The sequence below is a fragment of the Rhipicephalus microplus genome, chromosome X, assembly GCF_043290135.1.
Source record: "Rhipicephalus microplus isolate Deutch F79 chromosome X, USDA_Rmic, whole genome shotgun sequence".
Taxonomy (NCBI): domain Eukaryota; kingdom Metazoa; phylum Arthropoda; class Arachnida; order Ixodida; family Ixodidae; genus Rhipicephalus; species Rhipicephalus microplus.
In genome coordinates this window covers 452,607,318-452,624,997 of record NC_134710.1, presented here as the reverse complement: position 1 = coordinate 452,624,997, position 17,680 = coordinate 452,607,318, and the positions used below count along the sequence as shown (strand labels likewise).

The 17,680-nt window shown below is 42.7% G+C and overlaps 1 long non-coding RNA gene across 1 annotated transcript in view; it reads left to right on the top strand.

Moving 5' to 3' along the window:
- LOC119160868 (uncharacterized) overlaps positions 1-17,680 on the top strand; it is a 55,625-nt gene that overhangs the window by 12,973 nt on the left and 24,972 nt on the right. Inside the window, exon 2 of the long non-coding RNA XR_005108363.2 lies at positions 15,656-16,073. This is a non-coding gene — a long non-coding RNA (uncharacterized LOC119160868). The remainder of the gene's footprint in view (positions 1-15,655; positions 16,074-17,680) is intronic.

Sequence of the window (17,680 nt, the reverse complement as noted above, 5' to 3'; positions counted from 1 at the left end):
CACGTGTCAATGGCGATCATTCCGAGGGTTTATCAGACCACTTCCATGAAAAGCGCACAAACAGCACAACTGCCATCGGAACAACAGCTACAGCAACTGCAGCTGCAGATGCAGCTGCGACAAGAACAAACGCCGTCGCAGCTGACACAGCAGCTTCAATAATTTCAAAGCCAACTTTCCGAACAATGCTCTCAGGAAGAAACTCCACACCGACAAAATTAAAAAAGGCATACAATAGGCCTCCGTTCTCATCCGTAAGTGACAGTGAGTCCAATCATGCATAATGGCCGGAACCACTAAGGAAAACACAGAAAGAATGGAAATTTGGCAGTGGAACTGCCGCAAGAAGCAAAGCACCCTTCGGCAATATGTGTAGACAACCCTTGTCAGGCCCGATATTATAGCAGTGCAGCAGACTGATTACTCTCACAGCCTAAGAGGGCACAACGCATTCTTGAGCCAGACTGAGAGAAAAGCGACGACCCTGGTGCCCAAAGCAATAACGGCAATGCAACACCCCGCACTAGACACTGACATCAATAATACCGCACAAGAGAGGTAAGGGGAGCGTGTTCATTCTGAACATGTACAGCCAAACTAGGCAAAGTAACCTTGATTTCGAGCCACTAATAAAAGCAGCGAGAAAGCTAGCCAAGAAAAACGGCTTGGTGGTATTAGGAGACTTCAACGCGCAACACAAGAGCGGGGCATATGTAAAAGAAACAAGCAAAAGGAAGAATTCGGCTCAAGTGCCCGCACACGCAGGCCTCAAATTGGTCACGCACTTCACGAAGCCGACTTGAATGGGGAACAGTGTCAACAGAGGTACGTGCCGACACCTCGCATTTGTAAAAAAAATTGGCCCCATATCTCTATGGTACACTGCAAACGTCGTCGAAAGACGATAGTCTTGCGTGTGGAGAGAGTGAACAAAACATATATTTGATATTCTGCGCAAGAAAATCGGTGAAATGTATTCCGGAGGCGCTGCGCTAGAGTGCCTCGAGAGTGCAGCGGTGGTGAACGAGCGCATCAAGTCACGTCACACGTCAGACATGAGCCCCATCTGGCAGTGTTATGTTTTGAAAACAAAGCGCGTGGCCCTGAGACGGGTGTGCGCGCCCGTCTCAGAGATGATAATGTGTAGAACGCAAGGCGGCGGGTAGGTGCCACGACCATGTCGTCTTAGCAAAGCGTTGGAAACACTCGCTTCTTCGCGCAAGCGTTGCATGGTCAGCGCAGCGTGATGAGCTCTACGGTTCCTAGAATTACTTCTGTATGCCTCTTCTAGTAAGAAACAAACATTCAGAGTATATACGTGTTCTTATGGGGCCTCAAATATGCGCAATAATTGCTTTTTATTTGAAAATCGCACACGTATAAACGCTGATTCTTGAGCAACATTGGCGGGCGCTGCGTATGGGGTCGGCCGTTCAGGGTATCGACTGGTGCTGTTTCGAGTACCCGGTTCGCGGTAATGGTGGATAAACAGAGTAATGTACAGACAGACAGACAGACGGACAGACAGATGGACAGACAGACAGACAGACAGACCAAAGTTTTTACGTCGAAGGTCTCCAAGAAAGACTATCGTCTTTAAACCACCCATGACATATAATCGGAAAACTCTGAAGAGAACCTTGGCAGCGACCACTTTATTCTTTGGATGTCAGTCACCACCGCAAAAGTGCGACGAAAACTCGGCCAGGCGAAAATAACTGGAACACCTTTAGACAATACTGCGAAGTGGAACCGATTCAAGCGATTGCGGAATGGAGTAAAGAGATCCGCGAGGCGTACGAAAGGGCAACGAAGGCAGTGTAAACAACGGACAGCACTCCTGAAATTGACAATTACCTTCTACGCCTGTGGGAAGCTTGTAGAAGCATGACCAAGAGATGAAGGAGACTGAAATGCAACAGAAAATTGAAACGAAAAATTGCTGCGTTAACGGCCGAAGCAGAGCAATACGCGCAAGAGCTCTCGAAGCAAAACTGGAACGAATTCTGTTACTCGCTCAAGGGCACGCTAGGAACTTCCAAATCTTGGGCGCTGCTGAAAAACATGACCGATCCAGCCAAGTTAAAAACAGAAAATAACAAGATGCTACACAAAATCGCCCACAACTTCCACTGTCGCGATGTGGAGCTACTAGGTAAGACTAGGGAACAATACATTGGGTCTGTGAACATCGATGCCTGCACGGACCCCTATCAAAGTGCCGAAAACGAAAAACTCGACCACTCCATTATGCAAGAAGAGTTGTACGTGGTAGTCAGAATGGCCGTCAAGAACACAGCACCCGGAGCAGACAAGATTAGCAATGCAATAATAAGAAACCCGGTGCCGGAACATATCAAATCTATCACGGAACCCTCGAATAAGAATTGGGAAGCGGAGATCGTTCCGATGGGATGGTTACACGAGCAGATCATCACCATCCCAAAGCCAGGCAACAAAGCCGAGCTTAGAAAACCTATGACCTATTTCACTGAGTTCGTGATTAGGGAAACTATATATAAACGAATAATCACAATCAGGCTGCAAATCTACTTGGAAGATAATGACCTCATGCCCACGATGTTTCGGTTCCGTTCAAAGCTATCAACGCAAGATGTCTTACTTCTCATCAAAGAGGAAGTTCTCAGCAACGTCCCTAAGTATGGAGAACATGTATTACTGGCTCTTGACCTCAAAGGTTCTCCTCACAACGTCAACCATAACGCCATACTATCGGCAACAACCAACTTGAATTGCGGGGAAAAATCTACGGCTACGTGAAAGCCTTCCTCTATGATAAGACTGCGACCATAGAGATGGGTGACCTCCGGTCAGACGCGTTCAGACTGCCCAGCAAGGGCACGCCGCAAGTGTCCATGATCTCACCTCTTCTCTTCAATATTGCAATGGTCGACCTGGCAGAGAAACTGAATGGTGTAGATGGTATCCGGCATGCAATGTACGCCGATAACATCACCATTTGGATGAAGGAGGGATCGCTGGGACTCGAAGAAGAAAGACTACAGGTGGCTGCCAATTGTGTGGAAGAGTACGCAAAAGCAAGAGGACTGTCATGTTCACCTGAAAAGTCGGAAATACTTAGGGTGCGCAGACCCAGACAGAACGATAGAGTCAACCTAACAGTCACACTGGCCGGGCTCTGCATACCGGAAGTACAGACATCAAGGCTTCTGTGAATGTGGATTCATTCTAACCAGACCGCAGACCGCACAATCAGACTGCTCTCTGGGTCGGCGGCCAAGATAACGAGAATGATCGCGCGCATAACTAACCGGAGAAACGGCTTCAAGCAAGATGACACTCTCATGCTTGTAAGAGCACTTGTGGTGAGCAGAACCACCTACAGCCTTCCCTACCTGCATTTAAACCAAAGAGAAAAGGAGCAAGTGGAAGCAATCCTAAGGAAGGCCTGCAAGATAGGCTGTCTGCCAACAAGCACGGTGACCACAAAATTAACAGACCTCGGCATAACAAATACCTACGACAAACACAGGGAGGCGCAGCTTGCGTCTCAGAAGACTAGACTACAGCGCACTACGACAGGATGAGCCCTGCTCCAGAGATTAGGCCACCAAGATAGTATGCGAGAACTCTACCGCATGGTAGACGTACCTGATGAGATCAGATCTACATTCAAGGTCACTCCTATTTCTAAGCGCATGCAGTCTACGGATCACCAGGGAAGGCCTAGTGCCAGTGCGCAGAGTATTAGCAAAACCTATCAGAACAGAAAAAACGTCGTCTATGTCGATGCTGCTACAAAGATGAACGGGAAAGACGCTGTGGTGACGATTATCGACACTCAATTAACGGAGAAGGTCAGCACATTGCTGAAGAATTGCACCGTGTTAGATGCCGAGGAGGCCGCCGTCGCTCTAGTGGTCGCCAAAAGCAAAAGATCAGGGTAATCGCTTGTAATAGTCACGGACTCCCAGGACGCCTGCCAGGCATACACAAATGGTAGGGTAGGCAGGAAAGCCGCCAGGATTTTAAACACCGGTGGTATGAGCAACGAAAAACACCAAATTATATGGGGCCCAGAGCATGATGGTATTGTCGGGAATAGTCAGGCCGATCTCATATCTCGAGGATACACTAGCCTAGAGAGGTCGATGGCCGGGAGCGTCGAGGCGGTAGCCAGCACTTACAGGAACATTCAACAACATTTCAAACAAACAAGAAGGCAATATCCGCCGCCTCTTGTGGAAATTTGACAGGGAGCAGCCGGTATCCTGGCGGCAGCTACAAACAAATTCATACACATGCTTAAACGTTTACAGTAAAATACACCGAACATAATACTGAGATACATGTCCCTGGTGTGGCGAGAAACCCAAAGTATACCACACAACCTGGGGATGCCAAAATATAACGGCACTACCCGTCATATACAACACCACGTCACAGCAGCGGGAGGCTGCGCTGTCCAGCCGGGATGCGGACGACCAGATCAGGCTGGTTGAACGCGCCAGACGGATAGCAAAGGCACCAGGAGTCCTGGACTGAGGACCCATCCACAAGCATTCTGCACAAGGGCGCTTGGCAGAAGAGCTCCAGAGCTAAATGAAGCTTATTCCCTCTCGATCTCTGAGCTCCGAGAAATGGGAAGCGCGAGGGCTCCCTTTACCGCGTTTTTTATCAGCGTGTTCAGTTTGTCCCGCTCCGACCTCTACCAGTTGTGCATTGCCGCTACGTAGGTGACATGACACATCACGAAAGCATGCACCCACCAGATGAAGTTGTCCTCGCATAGTCCTTGCTGTCGGTTAGCAACCCTTGTTACCAACCCCAGGGCATTGTCTGTGTTCCTTGTAGTTTTCAGTACACTCTCGTTATTTGGACAGTTTGACTCAATCGCTATAACCAGAACGCGGACGGTGTCTACCCTAGTAATGATATCACCCTCACTTGTCCTTAGAGTAATGTTGATCGCCTCTACAGGCCTCCGACCTTTCGGTTTGGGGCCCCTGCGCTCGGGACTATACTGTAGCAGCTCTAATTTCCGCGGTGAGCATCAGATTCTAGTGTGTCTGAGGTAGCATCCTCAGAGCTCAATGGCATGCCCATCGCTACCCCCGGTGCACCATATGGTGACTGCGTCTGCATATATGGCCCAATTTTTTATCAGTAATGGGTTCAAGCATCTCAATCTCGTAAACAATAATTCTAGCCAAGATAATAATGTTGTCAGCGCAACAGCTACAAGCAACAATTTCTTAAGGTGCCTAGATACAGCACAAATGACGAACGTAGACACAACATATATATATATATATATATATATATATATATATATATATATATATATATATATATATATATATATATATATATATATATGGTGGTTACAGCATCGAACGCGTTATTCGAAGGTCGTAGTTTCACGGCTGATTATTTTTTCATGGCTGGTTATCTTGCTCACGGCTGGTTATTTTTTCACACACTTTTCTTTCTTCTTATTTACATTCCATTGGTTCTAATAACTTCCCCTGTACATTCCTTGGCATTACTGTCTGTTGGATCTCAATATTATTGTGTCAAAACACGGAAAAACGAGCCCTTAGGTATATACTTCTTTCCGTCATTCATTAACGAGGGTCTCGTACTGGCAGACTTGGTGCCATTAGCTTGTATACGAGGGACTATTAGTCAGCTGCCCGCTCGTAATAAGTTGACGTGCTACGTGGCGCCACACATGCGCATAAAAGAGTGTTTCACACTCGTCGCTTGGCTTATAGATGGCGCTGACTGACGCTCCTACTTCTAAATTCACATATAAACCCAAAAATGTGGATGTAGAAAAGGACGCTGTGAAAGCTCAGTGGTTAGAGCATCGAACGCGTTATTCGAAGGTCGTAGGTTCGATTCCTGCTCACGGCTGGTTATTTTTCACCCACTTTTCTTTCTTCCTATTTACATACCATTGATTCTAATAACTTCCCCTGTACATTCCTTGGCATTACTGTCTGTTGGATCTCATTCTATATATATATATATATATATATATATATATGTACTTATTTTGGGTCATAGATTGTCATGGGGGTTTAACGTCCAATTGATTATGAGAGTCGCCGTAGTAGAGGGCTCCGGAAATTTCGGCCACCTAGGGTTTTTGAATGTGCACCCAAATCTCAGCACGTGGACCTACAGCATTTTCACCTCCATTTAAAATGCAGCCGCGACAGCCGGGATTTGATCTCGTTACCTGCGGGTCAACAGCCCAGTATTTTAGCCACTAGACCACCGTGGCGGGGATATTATATATATATATATATGATGATGAAGTCCGTGGATCCAGTGGCCAGTGGAACAATACCAAGTAGTAGAGGAAGGGCAAAATGAAAGCTTTTTATTTTTTCTCACGTTTCAGTGCGAAACCAGCCTTCATCAGAGAAAACACGATACGAAAATTTGCTTTTTAAGTAGGCTTGGTATATAAGGGACCCCTAACACGTGAACAATCATTATCATACACTGGCTTCTGCGATGTGGTGAGTAATGAACGGTGAGCAGAGAATGTCAAAGCAATGTCAAAGTAATTATATGTGAACACATGAATGATGTTTCCATAAAGTAGATCACATGCATAGCAGTTTGAAAACTACGACAATATCTACACAAAAAATCGAAGCTATCAAAACCCATATAGCAAATCACACACACACACACACACACACACACACAGATAGATAGATAAAGTATAACAGGAAATGCTTGAATGAAACAAGATGCGTTACTAACAACTTCATTGGGCACAAACAAAATCGATAACACGAAGTCAAGAAATGCACTGAAAGAAGACGTGTAGTGAAAAATCTGCGTGTACAGTGATTATGATCTGAGTGTGAAGAAGCGAGAACTTAGTTCTGCGCCGAACGAAACGTCAGTTTGTCTGGATTTTCAGTGATACCAGATAAGGTCGCGTTAAACTTGTGTGTAAGAAATAACTCGCGCTATTCCCTGAGAATGATTGATATGTGGTGTTTTAACGTCCCAAAACCACCATATCATTATGAGAGACGCCGCAGTGGAGGGCTCCGGAAATTTCGACCACCTGGGGTTCTTTAACGTGCACCTAAATCTGAGCACACGGGCCTACATTTCCGCCTCCATCGGAAATGCAGCCGCCACAGCTGGGATCTGATCCCGCGACCAGCAGGTCAGCAGCCAAGTACCTTAGCCACTAGACCACCGCAGCGGGGCTTCCCTGAGAATAGAAACCTGATTCAAGTATAGTCGCTGTTAGTTTATCAAAGGAGTGACCAGGACTATTAACATGCCTAGACAAAGGTAGATTGGGTAGGTTTGTGGCATGCGACCTATAGTTATTAAAACGCAGTCGAAAAGGCCTTTCAGTATAATCGATGTATTGGAGTTTGCACCCAGATCATTCAAGAATGTACACAGTACTGGTTCTGTCGCAGTCAAAATCCCCCTTTACTTTTAGATGAAAGTTTGATGCTGTGCTCTTAACTAAAGTTGCCTTCGTCATGTAGTTGCAAACTTTGCAACAGGGTTTGTTGCGCTGATGACAAGCACAAAAATATGAGGGGGGTAATCCTTGATGATGTTAGTAAGTCGCGCAAGTTCTGCGATCTGCGATATACCACACGTGGGGGATCAGGAAAAATGTTTTTAAGGTTCTAACGCTGTAGTAGTATGTTGTGATGCTTCTGAAGATTGCTGTGGATGTTTGATGCTGATGCGGAGTAGGTTAGAACCTGCTTCGTGCTTCATGGTGCGGCATTATTCTTTCAAACAAAAATTTCCTCATGGTCAATGTCCTCAGCCCATTTAGTAGCATCGTTGATGATTTGCGGCGAATATTTTTGTTTCTGTTGGGCCTCCCTAAGTTTGGTGCAGTTGTCTGTAAAAGGCGAATTCGTGGAACGAATTTTCTTAAAACCTAATGCTTGACCATATTGGAATGCCGTTTCGCAGTGCTTTGGATGTGAACTTTCGAAATATAGGTGTGACTGTCTATACATCATTCATGCATTCTCATATCATTACTTCGACATTGCTTTGGCCCCGCCATGGTGGTCTAGTGGCTAAGGTACTCGGCTGCTGATCCGCAGGGCGCGGGTTCGAATCCCGGCTGCGGCGGCTGCATTTCCGATGGAGGCGGAAATGTTGTAGGCCCGTGTGCTCAGATTTGGGTGCACGTTAAAGAACCCCAGGTGGTCAAAATTTCCGGAGCCCTCCACTACGGCGTCTCTCATAATCATATAGTGGTTTTGGGACGTTAAACCCCACATATCAATCAATCAATTGACATTGCTTTGACATTCCCTGTTCAACGTTCATGATGGTTCACGTGTTAGGGGCCTCTTATATACCATTCCGACTTAAAAAAACGCACGCATTTTCTATCGTGTTTTTTCTTATAAAGGCTGGTCCCCGGCTGATATATATATATATATATATATATATATATATATATATATATATATATATATATATATATATATATATATATATATAGGGGAAAGCAGTGTATACATAAGGGCTCGTTTTTCTGTGTTTTAACACAATAATAATGAGATCTAACAGACAGTAATGCCAAGGAATGTACAGGGAAAGTTGTTAGAACCATTGGAATGTAAATAAGAAGAAAGAAAAAAGAAAAGTGGATTAAAAAATAACCAGCCGTGAGCTCGCGGCTGGTTATTTCTTCATCCACTTTTCTTTCTTCTTTCTTCTTATTTACATTCCATTGGTTCTAATACCTTCCCCTGCACATTCCTTGGCATTACTGTCAGATCTCATTCATATATATATATATATATAAATATATATATATATATATATATATATATATGTATATATATATATATATATATATATATATATATATATATATATATATATATATATATATATATATATATCAACTAATGATATACTGATGATTGGTCCATCCATACTAACAAGTGGTCAAACAACCACGTTTGCGTACTTCCACGTACGCATAGCACGTGTGTTTGTGCAAAAAAATGTGCAGGCATGAACGAGTGCACAAACAAACCTTGATATACATAAAATCAAGTCAAGTTTTTTGGGTTCAGTTTGCTAAATGATGCAGATGGCTAAATTAAGCACATTTTAGCGATAAATCTTGAAGTTTCGCTCCTTAGGCTCACTCCTTATGATCTTCCTTCTATTGCGTGAAAAAAAGTACCATAGTACATTCCTTGCGATCATTGTCGCTGTTGCGTTCCAGTGGTTCTCCCATCCCCCTCCTTAGTTGCTCTTGAAGCCTGGAGAGGAGGGCCACGTTGAAACGATGTGCTAAATGCTCAAAAAAGAGAAAAAAACAACAAAAAACGGTCACGCGTGTCAAAGCTTCGCAAAAAACGGAGAAACGTGTGGAATATGTACGTGCCTAGCAGCTATGATCTCCGGTCTGGGGCTCAAGAATGTTTAAAAGAATGGAGGTTGTTTTTCAAATTTTTACCGCGGGGGTCGAATATGTCAGTTACTCAGTTGTCTGGAGAGTGATTTCATAGAAGGGGGGTGGGTCGATGATTCTTCTGGAGTTGCCCACATTTCTAGGAATTCACGTGCATGTTGCATGCCCTAACACGTGCTTGGGGCGATATAAAAAAGAGATAAAAAAGGTTTGGCTAGGGTAAGTATCAACCTGAATCTTCCGGAGCGCGAGTTGAAGAAAGTATGCCTGGAATAATATTTATACCAGCTTTTAATGTGTAAATTTACAAATTGATTCACGCTGTTTACGTTTCCTTGTACTGGGAAAACCACTAAGTAAGAGTGTAACCTTGACGAAACCAAATGGGTGATAAAGGCAGATTTGGAAGCAAATGTACGTGTGAACGGCGGTTATTGAAGCGGACGCGAAAGGCCGTATCACTCTGTCCTATCTATTGATTACTGCATATTTCACAATCAAAAAGGCATATTAAATTAGAACTGTCACAGTTAAGGTTAGAGTGAATGGAGTACTTGAATCTGGAATGTGTGCTTTCAGCAACCTTGTTTACCTGTATGTATTTGCAAACCTTACAGCAGGCCTTGCCGCATGGCTGACATCCAGTTATAGATGTCTTATCGGTTTTCAACCGCACAAGATAATATTTAATGTTTTTGGGGCGTATATATCAGCAATGATCACGGCCTATAGGTGGCGTACCGTGCAATCCAAGGTGGCTGCGGAGGGATGATCAACCCTTGAACTCGCGTAGGAAATGATAGGATGCACGGCCGTACTCCCCGTGCCACTTTCACCGGATGAACTCTTGATCGTCATCTGAATATATATCGCAACAAAGTACTTTCCCATACTATCTGAACTGCTGAACATTCACTACCTCATTTTTTGCCGCAGTGCAAAGGGTGGTGGTGTCAGCTGATCGTCTGTGGATCAACGATGCTTTGCGTAATCTTGTGCGTGCTACAGGAAACTGCGTGAACTCGTATGAAGTGATTGGCACTCCGAGACAATTTGTGCCGAGCCTGCGTGGTGAATTTACCGCAGTAGTAGACCACTAGCGAGCGTGCCGTCGCGGCTGCACAGGATCGAATGTTTATGGTAACGATGGTTTGCAAACGTATTACGCCGTCGTTATTACTTGCGCTGTAAGCACCATTCAGGTGCTTCGTCAACGGAACACAAGTGTTTACCTTCGCATTAGGTAGCGCCTGTGTCAGCCATGATCAGGCTCCAACAGTGTGCAATTTGCTGCACTCGGACGTTGCAGGTTCCATCAGCAAGTTCGGAACAAGAACATCAAAACGAATACACGCGTAAGCTTTTCGCAACGTCAAAGTTGTGAAAATTTCTCGAGCAGCAACGTCATTCAGACGGCACTGGTGAAGTGCAGGAGACTTTAGCGTGGACTGTGGTTGCAACTTTAGATTTCATTGCTCAAACCATTTCGCTTCACAGGTCGAGCTCGAGTGTAAAGGCAGCGTGTGGCGTTTTGGAATATTCACTGTAATTGCTCACATGCAATGCACAATAAAAACTATTTTTTTAAAGATTGAGCTTGCTGACGGAGATCATACAATAAGTATAATCAAACTGACTACCCAACGTGAAAAATAACTATAACGCACGACGGGACTTTCTTGTCGTGATTTCCCTGTTATGGTCTGCCCCTTATGAACACTGTGCAGTCATGTATACCATACTAGTTTAGCAACATGTCCTGTGAATGAAACCACCTCAAGAGCAGTAAAACCAAGAAATGAAAATCTTGACATTTATGAGATACATGTTATCATTTTCAGGTTTTGACTACAGGATTTTCCGTTCACTTTAATCCAAGTGCCAGCTTAAACAATCTGCATGCCATTAAAATATTTTGAGCACCAAGCTATTTATTCCTTGTGCCAGACATTTAATCCGAGTGCCAAGTCAATTAGGCTGCTTGCCAGTGAATTTAGTCCAAGAGCCACTACGTTTTTTTCAATTGCCAACGACTTTATTTCTGGGACCAGTCAGTTTCATGCATGCAGAAAAACTAGAATACGAAGCGTCAAAACGGCAATACAATTGACATGCAATTACTACAATATACAGGGTTTCCCACGTAACCTTATTCCAAGTTTAAAATTATGCCGGTACACGCGATTACGACGCGACCAAATGCATGTTGCTCACCGTTACCTGGTGTTGGTCAGAATATTTTTTGTGTTCTCCAATATTGTTTAATTAGACCTGTTTAATAACTAACTTTCGAAGCACTGAAGATAGATAAGCAATTTCAATGAGAAAGTTGTCGATCGGTTTGCAAAACGTTCAAAAAAATATTTTTGAACTTTATACGTGTGAAATAATAATGTTTTTGTGCTAATTACAAATGCCCGCGAAATATTAAAAAAAATAACACGTGAGAAACCCGCTCGCGCGTCGGTGTGCACGATGCTTTTAAAGTACCAACCAATGGCACGCATATGCTCGCGTCTACGCGTCGAAAGCTTCAATTGCGCCTCTCGGCATCGGCGTCGGAAAGGCATACGCAAGGAGGCACGAGGGATCAAGCGAACGTTGTTTTCCGGGCACTATCATGTGATTGCGAAGTTCAAGCAGTGTTTAACTTGTACTTCTCTGCTGCGTGCCACTTACTTTCGTGAACATCTACTTTCCAACTGCCGTAGAAGAGAAAGTGTTCTGGACTCCAATAAGAGTTTCTGCCGACTTTCTACATTATTTATGGGTCAATTTCATTCACATCATGTAACATGGAGATTCTGTATAGAAGCATAAGGTGAAATTCTGCTGAACTGGATCAGTAAAAATGGCTATACATGTCTAAATTCTAATGTTGCTACATTTATTGGAGGTAATTCAAGATCTGTGTTAGACTTGCCTTTCGCTAGCTCATACCTCGTGATTTTTTCTCGGGCATCGGTTGATACCACCACTAATAGTGATCACTGCCGAATAGTAATTGGCGTTTATTACAGCTCAGTCCCATTGGATCATTAGATTCACTCTTTTGCAACCTATTTAAAATTTTAAAAAGCTTGCTGTCAGCTTTGCCTTCTTTTCAGAACTCTGGAAATGACATTGAAGCCAAGAGTATGTGTTCGGTGCTAAATTGCTCTATGAAAAACTCACAATTCACTATAGCCTCAGCACAAAGGGAACCTGCAAATGTCTGCTGTAAGTGTCTGGTGTGTCTGGTGGATTGCGAACTAGAGTACAGGTGCAGAAAAGCTAACGAAAAAACAAACTTCGTAATAACCAGTGCCCTACTAATCGGAGCAACTATAAGTACACCAAAGCTATGCTTGAAAGAACTGTTTCTATGCTAAAATGTCAACATGAGGGAAACCGCTATGCTTTTATTCCTTAAAGTAGCAACAAAATCAATTTATAGACTTTTTAGGTCTAATAGCGGTATTCCTTCATCAAACAACATAGATAGAGTCTGTTGTACTGACTTCTGATAAATTGGCTGATTCATTAGGTCATATTGCAGTGGGTTTACAAAAGCACTTTACATATAATTCCAAGGTAATCTTTCCAAAACCTTCGTGTATGGGCGATTTCATTAGCGTATGTACAAGTGAGCTTGATCATTTTGCCTGGTGTCTCCCCAGTTCAGATGCAGGTCAAAACGGCATAACGTCATATATGTTAAAAATGCTATTAAAGGTGTCTCCTCAGGATCCACTTATTCTCGTCACTTCAGAATGGCTGGATTCCTTCAGCGCAAAGAAAATTCGAAAACAAATTTCTCGATTACAAAACATGGTGCAGGTGCACATATTGATAACAGTATCGCATTGACTTCGCATGTAATAGAGTTAATTGAAAGAGTAGTATTAAACCTTATAATCAATAAATGTATGACAGATACCTCTGTACTAAGTCCTTGTCAGATAGGATTTAGACCTGGATGGTCCATTTTGGATGCACATATTGATTTAGTGAAACGCCTTTCAAGCTTGCTCGTCACATGCATCACTATTCAGCCTTAGTAACTCTAGATTTGGGTAAGGTATATGGCAGTTCCGGATATTCAACCCTCCTCAGATCATTAAAAAGCTTGAACTTCTCGCAGTATTATATTAATCGGGTTACGATTTTCTAAAGGATTGGAAATTTCATTTTTCACAACGAGCTTCAGCTTCTCCAAAATATAGTTAGTACAGAGAGGTTCCTCAATGTTCTGTCTTCTCTTCCGTTTTTATTTAATATCTTGTTAGGTTCATTTGAACTTCGCAATAACATCCAAGTGCGTGTATATGCAGATGATATTGCGTTTTTCGTCTGCATGTATTATACGTTCTCTGAATTCTACATTTAAATCATATTTAACAACTTTAAAATTTTTGTTTAAACATATTCAAATGACTCTAGATGTTAGAAAAAGCTACGTGGCTGTTTTTTTTATTTGAATTCTCCTTTTAGCACATCCCTTAAATGTCGCCAAGAGGTGATTTCACAAGGTGACTGTGTCAAGTATTTTTAGGGTGTTTTATGAGGAAAAACATACTGAGAGAAAGCACGTTGAACATATTAAATCTAAGGCAACTCATGCTTTTGGAACAATTCGTAAACTTGGTGGACACCCCACTGGCCTACGCTAGGACAGTCTACTTATCATTTACTGTACGTATGTTCGCCGGTTTCTAGAATAAGGTTGCATTTTATATTCTGGGGAGCCACTATATAAAAATAATGTCCCCGTTATCTTACAATGAGAGGCCTTGCGGAGTTGTCTACAAGTTTCGAAATTTACTGCGAACAACGCGTTATATCAAGAAGCCCACCCTATCTTGTACATGAAACATGTCTGCCATAAAAGCATAATAAAAAATTAACACTTTTTCGCACACACGTTTACAGAACGTAATCATTTCCAAACCGACAACATTTTAAAAAGCCTTGGTCTAGGGTACGTTGGCCTGAAAATATCTTGGCAAAAGTAGATAGAACCTTTACACTTTAACATACTCAGCGATGTTTCAAATGACTCACTGGCAAAAACCAAAATTGAACTTCATCATCGATTTCCTTCAGTCACCAAAGTTCTATTTAACATATATCTAAAATGTTTATTAGAAGACTATGTACTTCAATAGGAAATTATTTATCTAATTGCTATGAATGCATCCATGTGGGAAGAGAAAGCGGGGACAGGTATCTTTTCAAAGACATAATCTGGGTCATTCTCAGTACGTCTCCCAGATTACACTGCTACATCTGAAGCAGAGCTTTCAGCAATTACTTTGGCCATTACAAAACGTTCATTAAATCATTCGGCAGTTGTTATTGTTAGTGATTCGCTTTCGATATGCAGATCCATAACCTCAGCTTCTTGTTTTGTGCCTTCAACTTGGAATGCTTTCGCTTCTTTATTACCAAAACACTTGAGTACAGTGTGGTTGGTGTGGATGCCAGGTCAGCGAAGCATATTCATGAGTGAAATGGCTGACACTCTCGTGCGGTGGTCCCTATAGATGATCCTGTAGTGTCCATTGTACCTGATACCAGTTTTGTCACTGAAACCTGATTTCGTAAATATTTTTTACCTGAGGATTTCAGGAAAATTAGATTACCAGCTCAAGAATACCGTCATCTTTCTTTCACTTGGAATAATGAATGGTGCCCCTCTCACAAATTCTAAGTGCGCGTGACAATTTTTCGATGCTGGATTCCGACACTAACTTTTCAATTATACGGCCCTGGTCAGGTACCAACTCCCACTTGCTTTTGCTGTCATGAGCCAGGAAACATCGTTTATTTTTATTTATTTTCCCACATTTCACAAGCAATAAAAAAACAGTTATAAGCTTACATTAAAAAAAATAAACAACACTCTTAATTCTCAAAATATCCTTTCTCTTTCGGCCTTTCACTTGGGTCACAGCAAAACGTGCGTCTGCATGGCAGTTTGTATATGTCTATGAGACAGAAGGAGGTTTGTTTGTTCAATTTCTTTACTAATGAAGTTCTAGTTTGTTCAAATTACCATTCATTCACACATTTCGATAATAGGTTTTTTACCTACTTTATTTGTCATCACCTTAAGATTGTCTACTTCTAAACTCCATCGACGACAGGATAATTGTTTTTTCAATAATACTTGAATTTCCCTTTTTCTCTATACAATAACCGCTGGTTTAACGGCCAATCTCCCATGGTGGGTCGCAGGCTTGTCCCAGGCAATAGGGACAAGCAAGCGAGCAAGCAATGCAGTGCGGATTGGAACGGCTACTGTCGTGGACGCGTGGTGGTCCCGGCAAGGCATTCCCTACAAGTCCGCCAGCGAAGCACCTGGTCAAGTGCCCCATTCTTCCCGAAAACGCACCGTAACCTGCGGGGCGTGATCAGCGAGGCCTTGCTCTTGGTTCGGAACAGATGCTAAGCTGCTATGCTCTTCGGGCCTCGCAGCTGAGGAAGAGTGGTGCAGCCGCGACGTGTGCCTGACGTGATGTTGCCGGGCACTACGGGAACCCGACGATGCGTCGGACGGTCATGCTCCGGTGAAGCTCCGTTCATCACGGACACAACGAGACTGCAACCCGGCACCGGAGCAGCCTCATCAAGGCATTCAAGCAGTGATGAAAGTGTAAATACCTTTTTTTTTAGTTTTGGAGATGTAGTCTGTGCTGAAAATTCCGGTTTGTAATGTTAAATTTTTCAACACTTAATGTAAATATATTTTATTTTTTTTTGCATAAGGACTTTTTCGTTATCCTAAGTGTTCTGCGTTCTTTTACTGTCTAAAGACTATGACAATATTCCCCGAAATACGTTTTCCTTGCTATATGTTGATGATACTCAAATAGGTTTTCAAGAATGCAATCTTTCTGTGCATGAGCGGCAAGTACAGCTGGGTTTGAGCAAGGTCTCTAAATGGGCGGACAAAAAAAAGTTCAGCAAGAATTCAGAAAAAGCACCTATCTTTTATTCGGTAAAATTGAGGTCTGTTCTCACTTCCCGACATCGAAATGATGTGGGCTGATTCCACGAAAGATTGAACTAAGCCACTGCTCTACCTCCTACATTTCTTTATAAAAGTTATATATTGTTGCCTGATGAGTGGAAAGAAGAGATTCACAACTGGTCTTCCTGAAAACACTTTTTCAAAGCACAGTAAATATAATGAATGGTGGAGTGCCACGCTTACCTGCTCTGCTGTTATTTTTCTACTCTAATGATGAATTACGCAAAATATATTACAGCTACGTACCTCAAGTTAATTTCGCTAAGTATACGCGTGCTTTCATTTGAGCTCAATTATATTTTAATTCTGTGGGTTATGCACATTTTTTTTATCAAAAACGTGGAATTGGACCTATGAAAAACCTTTTTTTTTCTTGTTTGTAGGTGTTTTCAAAAAGGGTTATGACAGAGTGGTAAAAATTCCGCAATACTCTCCCAGCATCCTTATTTATCAACTGTAAAAGCTAATAGTAATTAACTTTCAATAAAAAGATATAATTGCGCTAACTTCAAGAAAAAAGCATGCAAGAGAAACTTTTGACGACAATCAAAAACACTTTTGATGATTTTTTCACTTCCCCACTTAATCTCCAGCACATCAGCTTTCACAATCAATAGAAACATGTTGCATAGTATGGTGTCACTTATGGTTACTGCTCGTCAAAAAATACTCTTGCGCAAAAAAAGGCAATTGTTGATTGAACTTCCGGCCCCCTAAGTGTGAATTGCAGGGTTGTACTTAAGTTTCTTAAAAGGCAAGCAGCACTGTAATAGCTGTTGACTGCACTGAGTACGCCGATTTAGAAATGATTTGGTAACAGGAGCAGCCATGAGTGTGAGATTACAGAGCACGCATGAGCTCACTGTCCATGTTTCGGCGTGAAGAGGGCTCGTCGAATGAGACCTTTGCGCAAGACTGAGCACATGTCTGAAGACTGTATGAAATTTGTGATAGCCGACAGCTTTTCAATTTGGCATGATATTGTATTGAGTAATTACGTCTTGCGGCTGCAAACTATCAGCGATAAACATGGTGGTAAAACATTAGAATTTAGTGTTGTACGCGTGAGGTTCATTAAGGCACTGCGGCATGACGCTGTGACGTATTAGTCGCAAACTCTGCAAACATTTTGTGTCTCTAAAATGAGCTTCTTGTGTTTCGAACGGTATTCAGCAGAATAATTTTGCTAGGACCTATACTTTGCAGTCATGAAACGCAAAGTAGCAGGG